Source organism: Zonotrichia leucophrys, chromosome 15 (assembly GCF_028769735.1).
Source record: "Zonotrichia leucophrys gambelii isolate GWCS_2022_RI chromosome 15, RI_Zleu_2.0, whole genome shotgun sequence".
Lineage (NCBI taxonomy): Eukaryota > Metazoa > Chordata > Aves > Passeriformes > Passerellidae > Zonotrichia > Zonotrichia leucophrys.
The window spans coordinates 9,921,103-9,944,404 of record NC_088185.1 but is presented as its reverse complement, the minus strand read 5'-3'; the positions used below and the strand labels follow the sequence as shown (position 1 = coordinate 9,944,404).

The 23,302-nt window shown below is 53.9% G+C and overlaps 1 long non-coding RNA gene across 3 annotated transcripts in view; it reads right to left on the bottom strand.

The window, feature by feature from the left end:
* Window positions 1-1,274: 1,274 nt before the first annotated feature.
* Window positions 1,275-23,302, bottom strand: part of LOC135454625 (uncharacterized) — a 45,323-nt gene continuing 23,295 nt past the window's right edge. For all 3 annotated transcript variants that reach the window (XR_010442153.1, XR_010442154.1, XR_010442155.1), the window contains one exon: window positions 1,275-3,887. This is a non-coding gene — a long non-coding RNA (uncharacterized LOC135454625). The remainder of the gene's footprint in view (window positions 3,888-23,302) is intronic.

Sequence of the window (23,302 nt, the reverse complement as noted above, 5' to 3'; positions counted from 1 at the left end):
ATTACGAGCCGTGAATCAACACCACTACCAAAGCTGCTCTGCCTCACTCACTTCCCTCCTCCGAGAAGAATCGCCAGGAGTGACAGGCGAAGAGCAGCTCTGCTCCTGCTGGGATTCCATGAGAGCACAGGGGCTGCATCCTGCTGGGCTCACGGAGAGGAAACATGAACCCCAGGCCCAGGTGTGGAGCAGGGAGCAATGCTGTGGGATGATTTCACAGCCAGTTTGGGCCCTGGCAGGTGATGGAGGACATGGGGCAGCTGGAGGGGCATCACCCTTCTGCCTGTGCCCCCACTCAGGGATGGGAAACCTGCTGGAAACAGGGCCCTGATGGGATGGTGCATCTTTGGGAATGGCGGGCTGTGAGCCCACAGAGGCCCTGGAGGGATGGTCCATCTTTGGGAACGGCGGGCTGTGAGCCCACAGGGGCCCTGCAGCCCCCACTGGATCTCAGCATCCCTGGCACGTGTGGTGCTAAGGATCCCTCGATCCCCACATCCCTCCTGCACCACGGCATCCCCTGCCCTCCAGGCCTGCTCCCCGCACCTCCCCTCCCAGCTCTGCGGCCAGCACGAAGGGACACTCGGATGTCACCGCCTGACCCGGAGAGCCCCCCAGCACCCGTCCCTGCGGTGCGGGAGGGCCGGCAATGCCGCGTGTCCCCAGGAGCAGAGTGGCACCGTGACCCCCTCCGTGCAGGCTGGGGGCTGGCAGAGCTTTTAATGGGGGATAATGGTGGTCTGCACCTAAATGCACCGTTCTGTTGGCTCATGACTGCAGCAGCACCGGGACAGCAGGGATAAATCAGAGAGGGCTCCCAGGGGCTTTATCCCTGCGGACAGCCCAGAGGGAGGGCAGGGGAGGCGGCAGAGCCACCTCTGCCTCATCCCCTCATTGAGTGCAAATGAGCCTGATGCCAATTTAATGAACTGCTGATGACTATCGCCTTTATTTTTAAATCTGAATTCCCGCAGGAGTCACCTTCAGCAGGGAAGCAGCCCCTCCCCAGCGGCGGCAGCGGGGTTTGATTGCCTGTAGCTGATTAGCAATTACGCTTCAGGGTAAATAGCATCACCCTGGGCTGGGCACGGGGTGATGATGGCACATTCTGGGGTCCCTGCAAGGATGCGACCCTCGGGGGCCACAGGCAGCTCCCGGCTGGAGGGGACAGTCCCTCACATCATTGTCTTCCCAAAGACTGGGGAGGCTCTGTGTGATGGGCTGAGCTCGCCACCTTTCCCTCCCCCAGGAAAAGTCTCTCCTGCTGCCGCCGAGCTGGTACTTAGAGGCATTTATGAATTGTGTCTTTAATACGGCACTGGAATATTTGCCCCATAAATTCTTAAGATCAGATTTATGGATGAGCTATTGCTGACATCACAGACTATTAATAAATCGGTTAAACCTACAGAGAAGATTGTCTTCCCCCCCTGGCACAATAAGCACATAAAAAGGGCCGTGAGGCAGCACAGCAGCTGCGGGCGGTGCTGCCCGGCCAGGGGCACAGGGGCCATGTGCTGTGTGTCCCCAGGGCCACCTGCCCTGCCCTGGAGGCCACCAGCCATCCCTTCCCAAGGGCTGTGGGATGCCCGGGGCTGATCCCGCTGCTCAAAGGCAGGATCCAGCACATCCCCGTTTCCCCAGGCAGAGGGGCCGCAGGGAATTGCAGGCAGAGTCAGGCACTCCGGAGGGTGGCAGGGACACAGAGGACGCGGCTCCGAGCGCGCTGCCTCCCTGCTCAGGAGAGGAGCTATTTGCAGAGCGAGCGCGCAGCTATTTCGGGGAGAGGCTTCATTGAGAAAAGCCATCTGGAGAGAAGCGGCAGCGGAGCCGCGGCGCCGGGAGCAGCTGGCCCCGCAGCTCCGCGATCCGCTGCGTTCCCGGGGCTCTGATGCACAGGGAAAATGCGGAGTCTTTCCTCATTCCCAGCCGCGTCAACTGGCTGGATATTGGGATGTTTTGTCCTCAGTTCAGAGCCAGAGAAACCTGGTGGTTTTATCCTCACTCCCACCCTTGGCAGGGCTGTTCCCACGCTGGGGAGATGCTCAACCTTCCTATGCCTAAAATTTAGGCAGACAAGACCTGGAGGCACCGTAAGACCGGCTCCTGGCGCCATCAGGGGTGATAGGAAATGTGGGATGGAGCCCCACACCAGCTCCTGGAATGGGGGTACCCTGTGAGACCCTCTTCCTGAAGAGAAAGGGGCTGTGGAGAGCAGTGGCAGGAGCAAATCCCACTGCTGGGAGCAGGTGGCTGGCACTGACCCCAGTGCAGTGGCCCCACATCCAGCCTGTGCCCCCCAGCGCCACCAAGCACGAGGAGCTCTCCACCAGAGTCAGGACATGGCCCCAGGAGCACAGGGGGAGATAAACAAACACAAACGCAATATTTTCTTCCGCCACCAAGTTTCCATCAGTGCTGGCTGGCTGGGTTTGATTAAACCTCTCATTTATTACATTTTGCAATATAGTTTCACTACCAGATTAAGCTCACATCAAACCCACGGGAAGGGTCCCAGCACTCCCAGTCCCCAGAGCAGTGCAAGGCATGGCAGGGTGGCCTGGGGGGGACAGAGGGACACAGGCTGGCCCTCCAGCAGCTTTTGTGCAGCTGGGAGTGCAGCTCTGTGTGGGTGGATTCCCTGGGGATTGCAGGCAGGGGGATCTGTGCAGCTGGAAAAGGGCCAGAGAGCACTGCAGACCCTCCTACAGCAGTGGGCTCACCGAGACATGTCACCTGCTGAAGGGACACCCACGGGCCGCTGAGCTGGACTGTCCCTGTGCAGCAGCTCTCCATGGGTGCCAGGGTGATGCAGTCCCATCCTGATCCAGCTCTGAGGAAGAACTGCTGCAGTCCAGAGCCATCTCCACGGGGCAGTTTCACCATTCGGGCTCTCAGCTCTCTGCCTGCTGCCCTTGGAGGAGCTGGCTGCTCAAATCCCCTCCAGCACTGCAGCTGCCGGGCTGTGCAGCCTCTCCTGACACCAGCCCCGCTGCCGGGCACTTGAAAAGCCTCTGAGTAAAAGAAATTAATAACAAAGTGAATTGCACTCGAATGCAGCTTCTGCAGAGATAAAGCAGTGGCAGGGGAGCGGTGGAGCGTGAGGGAGGAGTTTAACCTCCCCTCCCCACAAGCCCAGGCAGTGATGGATGATGGCATTATCACAAAACCAGGTCAGATTAAGACCAAAACAAGCTGAGATCCACCAGGCTTCCTGCTGGGGTCCTCACCGGCGGGGCTGGGTGTCAGAAGGCTGACAGCAGATGTCAAATGATTGATTCCTGAGCAGGCTGGCTTTCCTTCCCAGCCCTGTGATTGGGAGCTGGGAGGGCTGGAGCTGCCTCCTGACACCGGTGGGGTTCTGGTGGGTCTCACCCAGCAGCCAGCGATCGATGCTCACCCCCGAGCCAGCTGCCTCCAGGCTGGGGGTGTTTGTTTGCTGTGTGATGGACAGATTCGGGAAAACTGCATCCTGAAAGCTCTATGGCCTCGTCTGGAGGCTGTGGGGCTTTCACCCCCAGCCTTTGCCAGATCAATGCAGCAGCAGATCAGCCCACCACGGAGCTGCCCTCGATCTTGACAAGCACGAAGAAGGGAAAAATGTATTGTAAAAAGATGCAGGTTTGCAAGGGCACAACTCACTGTGTGCCCTATGAGCAGGAATGAGAGACTGGAACAGAGTAGGAACATCTTCCACAAACTACAGCTCCGAGGGGGGCAGTTTTCCCCCAGTTTTCAGCTGGAGTTTTCAGGGAGCAGCATCGGCAAAACATCCCTGGCTGGGGAAGCAGCAGCCAGCAGGACCTGAGTGCCACAGCTCCGTCATCAGCGGTGATTAACGAGGCGTCTGAGCTGTCCTTCAGCACCAGGAGACAGCAGGGAAATGCCTGTGGGACAAGAAATGGGCTGGTAACCGACAGGCTCCTGTTGGTGACTGACTCTTTGGACAGGGAGTGTCCCATCCCCAGGCAGTGTCACCCCGGCTGCCATCCCTCCCCAGGCACCTTTGTGCTCCCGATTCCCAAGGGGATTTGTCTTGCAGGGCCCCTGCAGGTGCTGGCAGGAGAGAATCAGGAGCTGTTCCCACCTGTCAGGGCAGAGCAACTTAATGTCATTCAGAGCTGGGATCTCACCTCCAAATCCCTCCTTCCTTGACGAGAGCAAAAACCATCCACTCAAATCTTCAAACAGCAGTTCAAAGCCTTTACATCGCTCTCAAGATTAATTAGCAGCTAAATAATAATCCAGGATAAGTCTTACCAAGGCATAAGAACCACGAAATGGTCAGCAGTGATGTGCAGCATCCAAGGCAGGCGGAAGTTTCACGTTCCTGGTTAAATCCAACATCTCCCAGGAAAATGCAGCCTCTTCCCATAACAAACAGCTGTGTCAAGAGTCAATCCTCACCAGAGGAGCATTCCAAAGCAAACTCACCTGGGCCAGAGGGGCTGTTTGCTTCACCTGTGTTAACACTGGGCAGGGCAGCAGCAGAGCTCTGGTCACTGAGGGCCAGCCCAAATTCCCACCAGTGGTTGGAGAACAGCTCCTGGTGGGTCAGAGCAGGGGCAGGAGGCTCAGCAGAGGCATGGCCATGGCCTGAGGATGGATATTAAATACAGGGACACCGTGCCACCCCTGGGACGTGCTGCCTGGAGGAGGAAGGACTGCCATTGCCTCATCCTGATGTGGGCACTGTGCCCAGCACCTCTGCCACGGCTCAGAATGATGCTTTTCCTGCTCTGGACCCCCACCTGAGGCTCACATCCCACTCCAGAGGCCACCACTGCAGGCTCTAGCCAAAACCACAACTGGAAACACATTCCCCACCAGCCTGGGAGTGCCATTCCTCTGGGAGAGCCATTCCTTTCCTACCAAGCCCCCTTTTCCCAGGCACCTCTGAACTCTGGGAAGAAAAACTAACTAACTAAATAAATAAATAAATAAACAAATTCATACCCCTCTGCAGCGAGCTGGCTGCACCAGGACATTTCTTTCATAGAATGCATCATTTATTTTCAATTATCGTGGTGCTCTCCCCCCTCCCTGCGCCGCTCACTGGTGGAAAGTTTGCGTAGTTACAGAAGAGCCGTGGCAGGAGCGGCGGCTCCAGGGAAGGGACAGACGGGGACAGCAGTGGCACCTGTCCCGCGGGAGGAGGCTGGCAGCCCGGCCGGGGCAGGGAGCAGGGAGGGACACCCCGGGCTGGGGTCAGGCGAGGGGAGGTGTCCCGGCTGTCAGCTCACCTCGGGATTAACGGGGAGGAGGTGACAGCAGCGAGCGGAGCAGAGGCGGTGACAGGGACACAAAGAGCGGTGAGAGCAGTGCTAGGGGCATCTCCTCCCTCCAGTGCCACCCTCCCAGCCCCTTCTCTCCTTTCCCCACTGCTCTCAGTGCCTGGGTGAGCCAGAGCTTGGGGTTGCAGCCAAGTCAAGCTTTGGGTGACAGGTGACCTCTGGGACACAGCTGGACACGGAGCTGGTGGCTGGAAACCCCCAGAGCTCCAGGGGCTGCCCCTGAGGTGTTTGTGTGACACCCTGTGCCACGTCCCCAGCCCACAGGAGATGCTGAGCTGCGACCCAAGGATTCAGTGTCTTCACCCCACACTTGCACACCAAGCAGCTTTTTTATCCCCAGGTGTGCCTCAGCCAAAGCCATTTGAAAATCTCCCACACGTCATGAAGGATTTTCTAATGGGGCACAGCAGACTCTAAGATTTATATCAAAAAAAGGCCCAATTTATTGAATTAATGCTGCAGAGCAAAGCCATGGCTGCTTAACAACTGGAGTATCAGTATTTTACAGCAACATAACTAATAAGGCCATTAATACAAAGTGGGCTCACTCCTGACATTTATATCACTGTAAATCTCGCTCTCAGCACCAGAATTATTTATGCCATCCCAGGCACTCGAGAAGCGCTGTCATCCTTTATCAGGCTGAAAGATTTGAGCCAAGAAACAACGAATATAAACACAATAATAAAAAAAAAAAAAAGGAGCTGGAGCAGAGCTGGGACGGGTCCCTGATGCAGAGGTGGGGCTGTCCCTTGCTCCCCTGCAGGGATGGGACCCGGGGGCAGCTGTGACCCAGCCGGGTCTCTGGGGACTGAGCCCTTCCAGAATCCCTGGCTGCAGCTCCCCTCATGCACAAGGTGTGCCCTGAGCAAGGAACACTCAGATGGTTTCCACAGAATCATGGGATGGGCTGGAATGGACCTTCAGGATCACCCAATCCCAACCCACCACAGGACTGCTTTTGCTTCAGGGTGCACTGGGTGGAGAGCACAGACACCAATCCCACTGTCACAGATTTTAAATGGGGATTGGGGATGCAGCCAGCAAGACTGAAAACTGCACAGGGTGAGGAAGATCTAAACCCCTTCTGCCCTCCCGAAAAAAGAACCCCAAACCGAAACATCCCCATCACTAACCAAGCACCAAACCCCAAACCAAAACATCCCAATCACTAACCAAGCACCTGGGAATCTGCAAATAGGAAGGAGGTGAGGGCAGGGGGTGGCAGAGCTGAGGAGCCCGACAGAGCTCACTGAGTACTAATTATTCCCGGCATTATCTGCGCAGACAGATAAGGTTTTCATTAATAAACGTGAGGGAGGAGGGGGAGGCAGAGAGAGCAGCAGGCGCCGCTGAGAGCCAGGCAAGAGCCGTGCATGAGGCAGCAGCGGAATGCAGCCAGGACAGGCAGCAGTCAGGGCAGCAGCGGTGGCACTGCGGGGACACGGGGACAGTAATTAGCTGACGAGCCTGTTCCTGCTCGGCATTGTTGTGCAGGCTGTCTGCTAATTCACAGCTCGCTGGAAATGAAATCGTTAGATGTCTTCCCTAGGCAGGGCTCTGTTAAACCCGCGGTCTGCAGAGGTAAACCCGGGCCGGTGTGGGAGAAGCATCCCCACCTCACAACCAGCACCTCTCTGCCCTTCCCACACCGAAGCCCTCTCCCTGTGGCTCATTTCCAGGGAAATAGATCACTCTGAGCCTGGAAAGGTGAGATAAATCCCCCAGGGACTGGGTGTCCCAGAGGATCAGAGCTGTGACAGCAAGAGGCCAGCAGGGGAGGTCAGCCCAGCCCCAGCCCAGCAATTCATGTTTTAAATTCAGGTTACATCATGCAACCCTGAAAAAGAGAAAAAAAAATATCCCATCCCTAACTTTCCAGCATCTACTTTCTCATACCTTATGTCCCAGCTTTTCTGTAAGCCAAATCCAACCTTTCCCTAGCTCTTCAAGGTAGCAGCAGCAATTTGCTCTGCTTGGCTCTAATTAGCTGCAAAACCACCTCAAAAATTGCCTGGTTGAAGAACATTTAAGGACTGAAAAAAAAAAAAAAGAATGGAGCTGCAAGAAAGCAACAAAATCCATCATAGGTAATTATTTACTCTTGATTGTCAAAAAAAAAAGAGATGGATTGATGAAAGGAGTTGGTAAGCAGGACGATGGTGGGAGTGTTGTTGAAGGCAAGCACTGCAGTGGGATCCAAAAGCAGGAATTTTCATAATCTATGGGCTCTTAATTATCTAAACGGAGGTCTCTTGGAGCTGCCTGAGTGAAAATTAATTAGTTTTCGAAATAATAGCTAAATTGATACTGGGAAGAAGTTTGGGTTCCAAAATAATGGCTGAAAATTAGCCAGCCTGTTTCTCCATTTCTCTCTGCCATGTTCAGGAGGACATTTGTCTCTGTTGCTTTTTCAGAAGAGGGCCATTAATCAAATCAGCAGATGGTTCTTCCCAAGCCTGGGGTGTTGCAGAAACACAAAAGGGAGGAGGAGGAAGCAATCACCAACAAGTGTTAGGGGAAAAAATCCTCCAGCCCAGTGATTAGCAACTCCAGAGTCCATTGCCCTTGAAAGAGCAGGAGCTGTTCAGCTGGAGTAACTCCTCCGGAGACAAGGAACGTCTCCCGTGACAGGCAGGCACCTCCAGGAAAGGGATTTGTCTGTCTTTAAAACAAATTACCTGCACTAATCCCAAATACAGGATTTATGTCTCCTGGCTGACCCAGGTTTGATGTCCAGCTTGTCAGTGCCTGCTCAGCCGCTCACCCACGAGTGGGCCACACACACCAGACTCATCCCTGCACGCCCTGGGGGTTTGTGTGCTGGCCTGTCCCCCTGCAGAGGTGTCACCCCAGCACGTACCACAGGAACAGCTCCATGCAGGAACATCTCCTGTCAGCACCAGTGACAGCTCTGCTGTCACACACAGCCAGGACCATCTGAGGGGCTCAGGGGCTATCAGATGAGCACACACGCTAAATCAACAGCAGCTCCTCAAAGAAAACCCCTCAGTGGTCCCTGCCTCCCTGGGATGGCATCAGCCACAAAGCACCCTCACAGAAGGGACACTGCTCCTGGAGGGTCCCTGCTGTCCTAGCTCACAGACAGGCAGGTCCATGTCACTGCACAGGCAGCTGAAGGCTGCCCCATCCATCAGCAGCCCCTGCTGACAGAGCCCCTGGGCTCAGAGGAGCATCTGCTCCATCACACACACACAAGTGACACGTGTGAAACCCTTCAGAGCACTCCCTGCTGCTCCTTGCCTCGGATTTATGGCACAATAAATAACAGGGCAGAGGCAGGCACCCATCCCCTCTGCACTGTTTGTGCTGCTCCAACCCAGCCCTGCAGATCTCCTGCCAGGATGGCATCACCCCACACATGGCTGAGGGACAGGAGGTCCTGCTCCCAAGGCTCCTTCCCTTTCCTGTTCAGCAGCACCAACAAACCCCATCCTTCTGAGCTGCTCGTTCTCTTCTCACAGCCAAAGGAGGGGTACGTGCCTCCCTGAGGGGTGGTGCTGCTCCTGCAGCATCTCCCAGCGCCCAAGCTCAAAGCTCAGACCCTCTCCATGAAGCTGACAGCCACATCGGTGTCACTGTTTAGTAAGAAATGACAAAAAGGCAATCAGAAGGCTGAGTGGCACAAGCACAAGTCTTTACTTTGAACCACTTCTTTTATTACACTGTTCCAATACAGGTGGACTTGATTGGTCATTTAATCAATGCATTTCACCTGATGGGCTAATTAACAAGATGCCCATTTATAAACAATGAGAATAACAAGAAAACAGACATTAGGAAAACAACACCTGCAGGTTGTTTTTAATAATCGGACATCATTGTTTATCTCCAACTCCCTAAGTTCTCCCAGGCCGATTCTGGAAAAACTTCTCTCATTTTCTCACTCTCTGACCAGGCTGTCATGTCTACAGCACAGGGGTGGCCAGAAGGCTTCTGGAGCCCATGGCTCTGCTCAGGACTACCCACACTCTGTCATCCCCACCTTACACTGCTGGGCAGCAGGACCGGCCCTCAGCCTCCTGCAATTAAGACTGGGAGGGCATAGGAGAGGGCTATGATAAGGTTGATTAAGAGAGGGTAGTTAGTCATGGGAGATGATTTGAGTTAAGCTAGGGAGAGGATCTGAACCTCTCAGTTAAAGGACTTAAGCCTTTTGCATTTTCTGCCACGCTAGCTGGTCCTTTTCTTGGATGTGGTCTGGTGTGATAGCCTTTTGTAATTTGGTTGTTTTGATTACTTAAGGTGAAGGTTTGCTTGTGGTATTGGCCAGCAGGATTGGCCCTCAGCAGGACCAGGGCCCTCAGTGGGACCAGCCCTTGGCCCTCAGCCCTCAAGCAGGACCAGCCCTCAGAAGGACCAGGGCCCTTGGCCCTCAGCCCTCAACAAGACCAGCCCTCAACCTTGGCCCTCAGCAGAACCGGCCCTCAGCAGGACCAGGGCCCTCAGCAGGCTGTTTTGCCATGGAAGAGGAGGAGCAGCACTCACAGCAGAGCTCCTTTGGACAGGATGGCACGGGGGCCATGCCCGCAGCAGGAGCAGCACTCGGTTTATCAGCGCGGCTCTCAGAGCCCCAGCGGGCCCGGGCAGCAACACAAACAGCTCGTTAGTCACAGGCAGGCTCCTGCTGCTCTGCCAGCCTGGCTGAGGCGATCGCCACTGGCAGCACATCAAAGGCAGGCGGGGACAGGAGGAGAGCACACCTTGAGGGTGCTGGGCAGCATCAGCCTCGGCTCCCAGCTGGATAACCTTGTAGTCGCCCGCTGCAATGCCTTAACTGGATTTATTGCTCTGCCATGGGCAAAAAAAGGCAGGTGGATGCTGGATTCTTGGCCATTATTTTGATTTTTCATCCTTCACCTGCTGTGAATAAAAAAAAAGTGACAGTGAGAGCAGCAGCCCCCCAGGCCAACACCCACTGGCATCCCCAGAGCAGGGCAGGAGCACCCATTGCTCACTGTGCCCTACACGGTCCAGCAAGCCGCTGATTTATCCTGATTTATCCCCAGGGCCAAGAAGATGGAAGCTGGCCAGCAATCCTTAATCAAAATAGAGGTACAACTGCCTTGAGGAAGGGCCATGTTCTGTGCAGGAACCAGAAGTAGTTTCCTGGCTCAGGTGTTTTCAGCCTTGCTTGGATTGCCCTTGTTGCCAGAAATGCACAAATTCAGCTGGGAAGATAATTGAGTTGCCAGGTTTTGGGGTGTCTCTACCCAGAACAGAAGTGGAGCAGTGCCAAGGCCCCAGGGAAGAGCTGTGTGTCAGGAGCTGTAATGGGGCTGGCTTGCAGAGGCTTGGGGGGCACAGCATCCACATCTCCTCCTCCAGTTAGGGCAGGCACGGCAGGCTGGGGAGCAGATCCAGCTCCTGGGCAGGATGCTGGGGCTTGGCTCCTTGCAGGTATCTCCACATCTGGTGTTTCCAGCTCTCCTGTCCAGCCCCAGGCTCCCTGCCAGCCCACACCCGCTCCTCTGGGCCCTGCAGAGCTCACACGCTGGGGTGAGCTCACCGTCCCTCCTCCAGATTCCTCTCCAGCCACTTCCCAGCCCCAGGCACCGGGATGGTTTTTCATCTCCTTTTTTGCAAGGTGATTAAACACTGCGCTTGTAAAACACTTCATTCTGGGAAACAAATTATGCAAAACACACTCAGTGGGATCTCACACAAATGGATACAGCCGGCAGTGGGGACTCTGCTCCCGGGATTTACTACTGGGGACTGTGAGAAGCTGCTGGCCTTGCTGCTCCAGCCTGGGAAAGGGTGTTCAGCACAGAGCTCTGCTCCATCTCAGCCCCCAGGGAGCTCCACACATGGCACAGGGACAGACTTGTTGGGAAGGATGAAAGTTTGACAGGAAAGTCTCACAGATATGTATGCTTGGCAGAAAGATCTCTGAATGTAGAACCTGAGAACAAAACTGAGATAGAAGCAAGTTTTGACGTAGAAGAATAATAGATGTATAAATTGAGGACTGCTCCGCCAGCCTTAATGGACAGCTAAGAAAGCCAAGGTTATGTCAAGTTGGAAAGAGATTTTATGACTTAGAGCAAAGGATAAGCACAAAGAAAAAGATGTTTTTACCAAGCAGAAAGATACCACAGGCAAACAAGATGCATCGATGTCGCAAGTAGAAAGAAGGTCTAAGAATTTTCCACTGCAAGAAAACTGAAAAACAACTTTAAGTTTAAACTGTACCATACTAACTCATGTGATTAGTAATGGCCATAATATGGTAATGAATAGTAGTTATGATAGGCTGTAGGTAATAGTAAAGGTATTGATTGGTTGTTATGCATTAAGATGCACAGTGAAGAAAAGTATATAAGCATTGTAAGCAAAATTAAAGTGTCTTCAGGCTTGTCTGTAGCTGTGGCTGGCAGCTGTAGCTCTGTCACCCATGACCCTGGACTGCTGTAACATCTTGGATACAATAAACTGCATTTTGAAGAGCCCCCTGAAGTCCTGCATCTCTCATCTCAGGCTCTGACTCAGACAGGTCTGGAGGAGGCTTGAGCATGGCACAGAGCAGCTCTGGAGGCCCAGCACATCTGCATCTCCTGGTGTTCCTTGTTTTAACTCTCACGTGGGTTTTTCAGAGCATTCTGCTGCTGCTGGCAGTGCTGGTGCACCATGCTGGGATAAGAGCATCTGGGTGGATCTTCCCTCACTGTGTTTCCAAGCAGCTCCAGGGATGCTCTGCTTACCCACAGAGCTTTGCCAGCACAAGAACTCACTGGCCAGGCAGAGCTTTCCACACCTTGGGCCACTGATGATGGGCAGGGAGGCTGCTGAGCTGCAGACAGGCCCTGGTCATGGCAGGCATCACAGGGTGGAGCTCACTCTCCTGGGATGGCTCAGGGATGCTCCAGGGGAGAGGACTGCAGGTAGACAATGTGCTGGGTTAGGAACAAAACCCATCCAATCTGGAGTCTACCTTGGGTAGGCATCATTGTTAAAAAGAATAAAGGAAGAAAAGAGAAATTAAGATTCCCTGCCCCCGAATTGCTGACTCACAGGTGACTCAGGGCTGAGTTTAGCTGTGCTCTCACAGTGGGGTGAGCCCTGCTGGCCTCTCCTGAACCTTCTGATCAGACCTTCCAAGTAAACCCTTCCCCGGCTCAGTAGAGATCCCAGTCACGCTGCAAGGGGATTATGGAGCACCTCTGCAGGCTGGGATGAGCACATGGACACCCTGAGGTGCTCACACAGCTCTGCTGGGCATGGGGGAGACAGCACCCAGAGCATCACACCTGGGGAGTCACCATGGCAACAGGGAACTCCTCAGCAGGGAGGGGTAACTCTGCACCGAGGGGCCTGGGGACAAGGGGTGGCACTGCCTGACACCAGTGGACAGACCCCAAAGGGCCCTGCCAGCCCTGCAGGTGCTGTTCCAACAGCTCAGCCTGGCCTGGGGAGTGGGGATGGCCCCTGGGGAAGCACTGAGCTTCTCCCAGACCAATTTCCACAGCAGAGTGCCACGTTCAGGACTTTCTGATCAAAGAAAACTCCATTTCTAAGCCCTGATGGTATCGGCACCACAGCCTGACCCGGCTGGGAGCTGAGCTGGCTCCATCACACCCACCCCTGTCAGGTCAATCATTGCATAACCTCACACTAAACCTCCATCGAGCTCTTCCCAGGAGCCCAGCCCCCAGAGCAGGGCTCAGGGCTCATCCAGAGAGCTGCTCCTCACTCGTTGCTCCTCTCCAGCCCCAGGCAGGAGCTGGGGCCCTGCCTGCCCCGAGCCCCCCACAATCCCAAACCCTGCTGCCCTGGGCCGTGGCAGGAACGGGGACGGATTCCCACAGGTCACTGTCAAAGGAGCTGAAGGCATCATCCCTTCTCCACAGAGAACAGCACACACTCAGCTTTTCCAAGTCCAACAGCATTGCTGAGAGCTTTTTTCTCTCCCCCTTTCATTTTTCATATGCTAAAAATCAATTCCTCCTCTTCACTGCTAGTAATTCCACTGAACTTTCCCATCCCATTGTTCCCTTTTCCCTTCCCAATTGCTGCATTTTCCAGGCTCTGTAATAGATGAAGTGGTGCCCATTCCCTTTTTCTATCTATTTTTCCACATTTTTGGCTCATGGTGGCCACTGTGGCCAGGAGACATGCTCTGGCTCTCACTTCTCTGGTTAGGACATTCCCTTTTCAGCAGGCAGCTTCCAGGAAGCCCTGGGAGCCACAGAAAACTGGGGCAGTGCTGTGTTCATGCCTTCCTTTGCCATCCATCCAACCTCCCTTTATATTTAGGGGTAGAGAAGGGGCTGTGGCAGTGATTCAGCTGCTTCCTCCCAGTCTGGAGGGAGAGGGGGGCCCTGTGCATCTGCAGAGGGGAGATAAGGGAATGGGGCACCTCCAGTGCCCGGGATCTTATTAAAGGAGATCTGGCTAGAGATGCTATCACTGCCCAGAAATATCTGTGAGTTCACCCTCCACAAGCACACCAAGTGAGCAGGGTGAGCAGGCTGGGCACTGTGTGGGGCAGGGAGCAAGGACAGGCTGCCCCCTCTCCAAGGGACCACGAGCCACCCTGTCCCCAGGGCTGGCCACAGTCACTGGTGACAGATCAGACCCTGGCAGCTGCTCAAGCACTCAGCAGTGCCAGAGCTGGGGTTTGAACCTGCCAGCCCATCACTCATCAGGGACATGGGGGACAGGGACAGCTCCAGGACAGCCATGGCACCTCCCAGCCTGCAGCCCGGCTCAGCCAGCCCCAGCTCCCACTGCCAGCCCCGTGGGTGCAGCTGGTGAGCCATTCCCAGCGTTTTCCCAGCCCGTGCTGCTTCCCCAGAAGAGCAGAGCTGATTTGCCAAGGTTTGTTCCCACCTCTCTGCTCCATGGCAGAGGGAATTGGGCACCACAGCAGCTGATCAGCAGCTGTTAAGCAGCTCACTCCAGCAAAGCCCAGAATGAGTTCTGAGCTTCACCCAGGCAGGTGAAGCTCAGATTTCCAGATCCTTCACCTCTGCCCTGACACCTGTGAGCCAGAATTGTCTCTGAACCATCATGTGCTGCTGTTCCTCTCAGGCAGGCAGCAGTGCAGGGAGGGAGCCCTGCCAACAAACACCACCCGTGCTGGGCACGGCCAAGAGGAGCTGTGGGAAAGGACCCAGTGCCAGGGGCTCCTTTCTGCCAGGGCAAAGCTCACTTTGTCCCTGCAGCAGTTTGGCAAAGGGCTTGTGGAGGGCAGCAAGAGCCTCAGTGATGCTTGTGGAGCACAGACAGGAGCAAACAGCAGCCAAACAACAGCAGTCTTCTTGTCAGACTAAACACCACAAAAGCCACGCGAATAATCTCAATAAATTCTCCCCACCCTTCAGAAGGGGGGGCAGGAGCCTGCTCTGAGCCCTCCTGGGAAGGCAGAGAGGATGCAGCTCCTCCCCAGGACCCCTGGAAATGCCTGTGCACAGCTCATGGCAGTCCCTGAGTCACAGAGACCCCGGTGCCACCTCCCAGCTCCTCCTCCCCTGCACAGCATGTGCCCTTCCCACTGCTCTGGGGAAGGGGGACAAGCACAGAGCCCCCACAGGCACAGGGCACGTGGGCAGAGTGTGACAGGGGCTCTGCTCCAGGGGAAGCTCCCCAGCCTGGGAACGAGCTGTGCTGGCCAGCAGAGCTGTGGGAGAGGATGGCTGAGCTGGGGACACCTGAGGGAGCAGAACAGGCCGAGCACAGCAGCAGGGAAGGCACATAAGCATCAGTGGAAGGAGTTCAGAGGAAGGAGCACTTCAGGGAGACAGAAACAGCTGCCAGGAGCTCACAGAAACACAGGTTGGATTGGCTGGGATGGGACTCTCAGGATCATCTGCTTCCAATGCCCCTGTCACAAGCAGGGACACCACAAGGTAACCAAGAGCAGAAAGATTTGGGGAAGTGAGCAGGCCCAGGTATGTCAAAGCAAAGGATGGGAAAAAGCTTCTGTCACTTCCTCTCACCCTCTGTAAGCACCACCCTGGGAGCTCCTTGTCTGGGATCACAGCCTGCCCAGCCACATGGGGGAAAGTACATTTCTGGGAAAGAACAACACAACACATCCAGCCAGCCAGCAAAGTGTGTCAGCAGCTCGTGTCTCTGTGGGTGACAGCCCAAACACCACCAGGACATCTCCCAGACAAGGAGGCCAACCTACCCTGAGGAACAGCCCTACAGCTGGAGAGGATTCCTTCTGCTTCTCTGTGGCATTCACATTCTCTGAAAAAATCCCTTTGCCCAGGACTTTCTCCTGGAAAGCTGAGAAACCTCAGAGAAAATGAAAACAATTCTAATCTCATTTGCTTCTCCTGTGTTTTGCTCATGTGGAATGTGTTTGGAGATTGTTTACCCACAGGTGATTGTTTCATTGGATTCTGCTGTGAGTTGTTTTCACTCTTTGGCCAATCAGGGCCAAGCTGTGTCAGGACTCTGGAAAGAGTCAGGAGTTTTCATTATTATCTTTTTAGCATTCAGTAAGTATCCTTTCTGTATTCTTTAGAATAGTATAGTATTCTTTAATATAGTATAATAAAGTACTAAATTAGCCTTCTGAGAACATGGAGTCAGATACATCATTCCTACCTTCATTGAGGCTTCCCTGCAAGTACAATACTTTTCAGCATTACAGAGCAGTGTAATCTCTCCTGCTCCTTCTGCACTCCCCAGTTCCTCACTCAGACACCTCTGCATCCCAAAGAAAGCCCCTTTGAGTGAAACAGAGACCTGGCCTGTTGCCATGGGCTCCCCTCTGCAGGCCCACAGCTGCCCCTGTCACATCCATGTTTTCTGAAAAATCCCTTTGCCCAGGATTTTTATCGTGGGAAGCTGAGAACCCTCAGAGAAAAAGGAAAACAATAATTATCTCATTTGCTTCTCCTGTGATTTGCTCCTTTGGAATGTGTTTGGAGATTGTTTACCCACAGGTGATTGTTTCCTTGGATTCTGCTGTGAATTATTTTGACTCATTGGCCAAGCTGTGTTGAGACCCTGGAAAGAGTCAGGAGTTTTCATTGTTATCTTTTTAGCATTCAGTAAGTATCCTTTCTGTATTCTTTAGTATAGTATAGCATTCTTTAATACAATGTAGTGTCATAAAATAAATTAGCCTTCTGAGAACATGGAGTCAGATTCATCATTCCTTCCTGCCACGAGGGCACCCCACAAACACAATATGCCCCCACAGGCCAGCACATGCCACCAGAGGGGACCAGGGACATTCAGGGATGGTGGCAGGAGAGCACAGTCCTGGCTCGGTGCTGAGTTTTGCACTGTGCTGCTCTCAGCCAGACTGAATGATCATTTACACTGCTCTTTCCCAGCTAACAGAAGAAATGGCACAGCTGGTGAGCAGCAGCACAGAACCTCTTGGTGTGACAGCTCCAAGGGAAGGCAGACCCCTTTCCTCCAGCCCTGTGCTGTACCCAGGGCAGTTCCCAGCCAGCTCAGCTGGATGTTTGTCACCAGCAGCAGGGTGAAGGGAACAGCCAGTGCCCTGACACAGCTCCGAGCTGCTTGTGGAAGGAACGTCTATTTCAAGGAGTCAGAGCCTCTCTAACCTACCTTCCTTTGAAAGGAAAAAAGCCCACCTAAATATATCCTCCCAGAATTAGAGCTTTTAGCCTGCCTGCCTCCTGCAGCCCTTTGTCCGGAGCACCAAGAGCTGTTTCCCTGGAAATGGCAGTGCAGGCTAATTGCTGTTTGAAGCCTTTCCTCCCACAGAGCAGAGCTCAGCCTGGAATGCCTTTCCCTTCCCTGACAGCTCTCTGGCAGAACAGGCTTCCCATCCTATTTCTCCCTGGTTTTCTCCCTGTACAAGGAAGATTTCATCAGAAGTGTTTCCCTGCAGAAGGCACCCGAGGGTGTGTGCAAAGGGAGAGCTGCTGGGGACACACCTGGGGACTGACAGCTCCAGGGGACCCTCAGCAGTGGGATGGACCTGGAGCCTTCCCTACAGGTGAGTCAAGGCAAAGAAGAAATGTGAACAGGAGGAAAAGCACATCTGATGCATGTGGTTTTTTTTCACCTAGGCTCCTGAAGAAGAGTAGGCTGTCAGAAGGCAGGACAGGCATTGCAGTGACATCTTCTTATTTAATTGCTACACCTCAGAAGAAAAAGAAAAACAAAACAAAAAAAAGCTTTCTCATGAGCTAAGATGATTTTTCCCTCAAGAAATCCTCGAGGCTGGGTGTTTGCATTGAGCTCTGCTCCCAGTGAGCCCCTGGGGCTGGGAAGGCACTCGGTGGAAGGGAGGATGCTGGGGAGGAATGCAGCCCAGCAGTGCCCTCTTTGGGCACAGCACCTGCAGGGTGTGCAGCCGCATCTCTCCTTGATCGCCTGGGACACAGCAGGGCTGTGCTCCTCGTGCAGCAGAGCCGGGCTGGAGATGCTCACACACAGCAGGAGTTTGCTCTGGCGGCCACAGCCAGGCTGAGGAGCCAGCCAGAGCCCCCCACCCACCTCCTGTGCCTGGAGCTCCTCTCACAAACCCTCACAGGGCAGACATCAGGGTTTGGAGAAGCTGGGGTGCTTGGAACCCTTGAAGAAGCACCTTGAGGGTGTTTTCAGGAGGCTTTGTCAGCTCAGGAAAGGGACCTGGAGCTGTGCAACAACATCCCTGCAGTTTGTGTCAAACATCTGGATGGGCAGTGCCCCCACAGCCTTGCTCTGCTCCAGCCCTCCCCTGGATTTCCAAGGGGAGACACCTGATGGAGGCAGTTCCTGGGCTCTTTGGTGGCACACAACAGCCCTGTGAACAATCACCTCTGAGGTTAATTAGATAAAGTTCTCCAACAAGGTCTCTGGCAGAGCAGGAGTTCCTTTCCTCTGTGTTAAGCCCTTTTTTAACCCTCTGACAGCTCTCAGCATCCATCACACTGCTGACCATAGCAGGATCTGCTGCAGGACATCAGGCTGAGCTGCAGAGAACCATGAGCAGCAGAAGGAGAAGTAAGAGCTGAGCAAGTTTAGAAATTGTCAGCTCTAGCAGCAGCCCCAGAGTCCCAGCGTGCTGTGCCCAGAGTGCATGAACAGTACATGGTATTGGAGCCACAGCAGCACCTCTGGCTGCAAGCCTGACACATTCCACAGGGAATCACAGCATCTGGAGATGCCTCAGAGCTCTAAGAGGCACCACACAAGAGAAAAAAAAGGACAATGTTCTCTGTGTAGTACAACAGGACTATTTGTTTGCAAAAATCCAATGGTGTCTCCATTCCTGGTCTTGGAAACACCCAACGTGAAGGATTTCTTGAGGGAAAACCATCTTGGCTCATGATAAGGCTTTTTTTTTTCTTTTTCTTCTGAGGTGAAGAAAAAGAAAAATTATTATTATAATATATTATTATTATATTATTTAATATACATTAAATAAGAAGCTGTCACTGCAATGCCTGTCCTGCCTCCTACCAACCTGCTCTTCTTCAGGTGCTTGGTTACCAGCCTGAAAGGGCTGAGGGCAATCCCAGCCCTGCAGGACAGCAGAGAGGACACAGCCTCCTTTATCTCCAGAGCAACCTGAGCTCCTGAGGGCCAGGGTTAATCTAGGCAGCCACAAATGAAGCAGTCACTCTCTGCCAGCTGCAGCATTGCCAGGGAGAGGTGCTGGACAAGGTCTGAATGGGATGATGCAGAGGAAAAAGAAATATCCAGGGTCATTTGTGCCTTGGATGCTCCATCTCATGGGTTTCTCCTGTGTGTGGCTTGAGCTGCTGAAGAGCACAATGGTCAGAGGCTGTAAAAGGCACCCCAACAGCACAGGCATGTTCCTGTAAAGTGCAATGAGCTGCAGAAGAGCTTTTTCATTAGTGACCCACATTTAAAGCTGAGCTCCAAACCAGCAGAGCACAGAGCAGCAAAGCCATGCTCCATGACCAGCCCTTTGCCAGGGAAACATCCCCTCACTGGAACAGGCAGCACAGCCCTCAGCCCCAGCCAGCAGCCAGCCCCTGGCTGAAGTTATTCCTGCACAATTCCAGAGGATTCAGAGCCCAAAAGCAGCTCAGGGCTGGGAGATGCAGCAGGGAGTGAGGTCAGGACAAAGCTGGGCTGAAGGCTGTGGGATCAGGAGAGGCTGGGACAGTGCAGCCCTGCAGGGCAGGGGTGATGGGCAGGGAGTGCTGGGTACACCCCTGCCCAAGGGACAGTACAGACCTTACCCAAACATCTCCAAGGCTCTCTGAAAAAATCCTTGGAGCATGGGAACACAGGCATTTTCCCCTGTAACCCCCTGGGAGCATCCACCTTCATCACCCCCCACTGCCACCCTTCTCAGAGACCCTGCCCTGCACTGGTCAGGCACACAGAAAACAACTCAAACCAGGCAGGAGAGGGAGGAGGAGGAGGAGGAGAACACCCTGCTCTCCAGCCCTGTGCAGACCCTGTCCATCCTGATCTCCTCACCAACCCATCTGAATCCACAGCCTCTGCTCCTCAGCTCCCTGCACACTCCAGGAGCCAGTAGAGAGCCAAGATCCCACTCCAGGACATCATCCTGGCTCCAGGACATTAACCTGATTCCTTGTGACTGGGTAACCCCTCCTCAGCCCACTCCAGCCTCCCCCAGGGCTGCAGGGCTGTGCTGCTGCACAACCCCACAGTGCCACAGCTCCAGAAAGCTCGGGGTGCTCCCTCCTCTTCTCTGAGAAATGCATAATAGGATCTGAGCAGGAGCTAAGGAAATTGCCTTCATTTATCCTGCCAGGGCCTTGCCCAGACTAGCTGGGGAAGGGGAACAGAGTCCAGCAGTCAGCAGCCCCTTTGCCCCTCAGATTTCCATTTCATTTGCATTTTAAGTTTGGGGACTGCTGAACTCGAGCCCTACAAAGGGCAGGGGATGCTCCAGGGCCAGATTCCTGCTCTGCAGGTCAGCCATGGAGAGAGGAGAGAGGCTCCCAGCAGCCCCTGCTACACATCATGGGGTATCACCAAGTGCTAGAGGAAAAGGATCAAGAAACAAACCCAGAACCCTCTGGCCGCATCCTGGCATGCTCAGCCTAGGAAGAAGCAGGTCACATTTCTCCATGGATACTGGGACAGGGATACTAAAGAGGATCATGCCAGCAGCAGGCAGTGGTCCAAACTCACTGGTTTCAGGCATTTCAGAAGCCAGGACTTGCCTGCACAAGCTCCCAGAAATTATCCCAACAGCACCAGAGGCTCTTCCTGCAAGATCCTCCGTACCAAATGGCCCAGCAGCATTCCAGATGGCCAATCCATCCAGGCTCCCATCCCTACCCCCTCCTGGGAGCCTGGAACACTTCCTGTACCCACAAACAGGAACTGTCAACTGGAGATGATGGCTCCGTACAACTGCTTCCTTGGCAGGCTCAGCAGGGCTGAGGAGGAGCTTTCTGAGAGGCCACAAGATAAAACCAGAATATTTTGCAGTCATTTGTCAAAGTCTGCAGGAAACACTGGAGTTTTGGCAATGCCTCTGGAGCCTGACCAAAACCAGGACCTCACAGTCCTACATAAGCACACCCACCCCCAGCAGATCCCATCCCATGGGAGGGGAAGGGGAGCAGCTCTGTTCCTCCATTTTCTAGGGGTCCCTGGGAAGCACAACAAGGTGAAGGCAGTGGTTTGGCACTATGATGAACCTCCAGTAATTTCCCTAAAGAGCCATCAGGGAGACTCTCCTGAAGGTGTTACTGGTGTAGATGGCAAGACAACCCAGTGGCTGGAGCAGGGACCCAAACCACAGGGGACTGCTCCCTTCTCTCAGTCCAGCCCCAGCTGGACACAAAATGGAGACAAAATTGGATGAAAAATCTTCCAGCTCATCCTGGAGCAGCCAGTGTCCCAGGAAAACAGCTCATCCAGCCCTAGAGGAATTGGTCACACACCAGCAGAGCTTGGGTTCAGCACCTCTGCAGCTCTGAGCAGCAGGCTGTGCCAGGGAGAGAAGGGGAAGTGGCCTGAAGGATGAGTGTGTAGGGCTCTGTTTTGGCCTCACTGATTTCCCTCAGCTCTGCCCTCACACCCACAGTCAGGTGCCCTGTCCAGCCTTGCAGGAGCTCTGGAGCAGGATGAGGGTGCCCATATCCTTCCAGGACAAACAAAGGGAAGGATTGAGACAGCAAAGGCACTGCCATGAGGATAGGATGGCACTGCTGCCCCTGGCCTGTCCCCATGCCCCAGGACAGGGCTGCCTTCAGCAAAAGCTGCGCTGTGTTGGTGAGAATCAGCTCCTTGTATCCCATCAAAAAAGATTTTTCCGTTCAAGAGAGAGGGAGAAATGTGGGAAATGGATTTGTAGAGAATTCTCAAAGCCTGACAGAAGGCTCATACAGTCTGCATCTGTATGCAAACTTTGAGATAAGAAATGCTGACTTAGAAATGCCATGGAATAGGACAGACATTGTTGAGAGAAAAATGGAGCTAGAAACAAGTTTCAAAGGATGGCAAATGAGACTAGCTACTTTAGAGAAACAGAACTGTGAAAATTGCATTGTAGTAGGACCCACGAGGGGTAATTTTAGATGATTAGCTTTAAGGCATTTACAGCATGGTGTGGCTAAAGCTGATAGGCCAAGAAACACTTAAAGTGTGTTGTAATTAGGAAATAGTTGGTTCTGATTGTGATGGTATGAATTATAACATGTGCATTGTCCCACCCTTCTCATGAGACTGAAAATGGAATAAAAGTTTTTTAAACACCTCTCAGTTGCCCCATCTGTGGGTCAGAAAAGGCCAAAATCCAGCATCCCTGGGAGGCAGGGTGCACCCAGCGCCAGCCCTGGCTGCCACACTCAGGCTTCCCAAGGCTCTCAGCTCCCAGCCTGGAAAGCAAACTGCAGCAATTACCTGCTCTCACTGCTGCAAATGGCAGCACTCTGTAAATAAATTACAGCTCGGAAATTAATAAGTGCTGCCTAATTGGGATTTAACATCTTAAATTCCTGAAAATCCTTGTAAGATGACAGAAAAGGAAGAAGGGAAGATGTTTACTTGGCTGGAGAGCCCTAATCCAGCCCCAGCAGTAGGCAGGACACCCAAGGAGCCTCAGCCCTGCCTGTCAGGGGTTGCTGTGCTCCAGCACCAGGATGTGTCTGTGCATCCCAGGTCACACCAGTTTTACTCCTGGCAGCAGAGCAGCAGTGCTGCAAATGGCTTTTAAACACCAAGCTAGAGCTTCCAAAGCAGAGCATAGGGATGAAGAGAGACCAAACCAGAGAGCAGCTGCCAGGCTGGGCCTTTGCACACGAGGCAGAGAACCCTCTGGCATTCAGCACTGGAGGAAGCTCAGTGTTCCTCTCCTCCTCCTGCCAGCTCTTTGGTGCATCCCACCATCACCATGGTGAGAGCTGGATGAGCTTTGGTTACCTGGGAGCACTCAGAGCCTCTGGTGCTGTGTGGGGAAATCATTTTGCAGCCAAAATCCTGCACAGATTCCCAGCAGACGATTCCCCTGGCGCCAGGCTGGCAGCTTCCTTCAGGCTGCCACCTCTGCCGTGCCCAGTCTGCTCCACCAGCCTCTGAGCAGCCTGTCCCTGTGCAGGGAGCAATGTGCTGTCCAGATCTGTTCCTTGCTGCAGCACATGTGCACTTGTGCCTGATGAGAGCAAGTCAGAGCCATGATTCTTTGTGGTGCTGATGGTTTTGCTTTCCTTTGACTTTCTCCCAGACATCCCAGGGTTCCCAAGGGGCTCCATGTCCCAGCCCTTTGCTGGGAGATGAGGAGAAGGGAACTGGGATAAGAGTGTTTTCCAGAGCTCCAGCTCCCTGGGGCTGATCCCTGAGGATCCCTCAGTGCCTGCTGATGGGCACACAGAACAGGCACTGCTGTGCAGCCACTGTCCCCCTCCCCACACACACAGAGCTGTCCTGAGGTTAAAGCACTGATCCCTTTCCTGCTGCCCCCATCATTGACACATCCAGGTGAGCAGCAAACACAGCCCCTGCACTCAGCACTGGTTTTCCTCTCCACCAGCCTCTGGGGCCCTGGCACAGGAAAACCTTAATGGATCCGACACAACTCCCAGCACAGAGCAGCTCCTCTGTTTGATGCA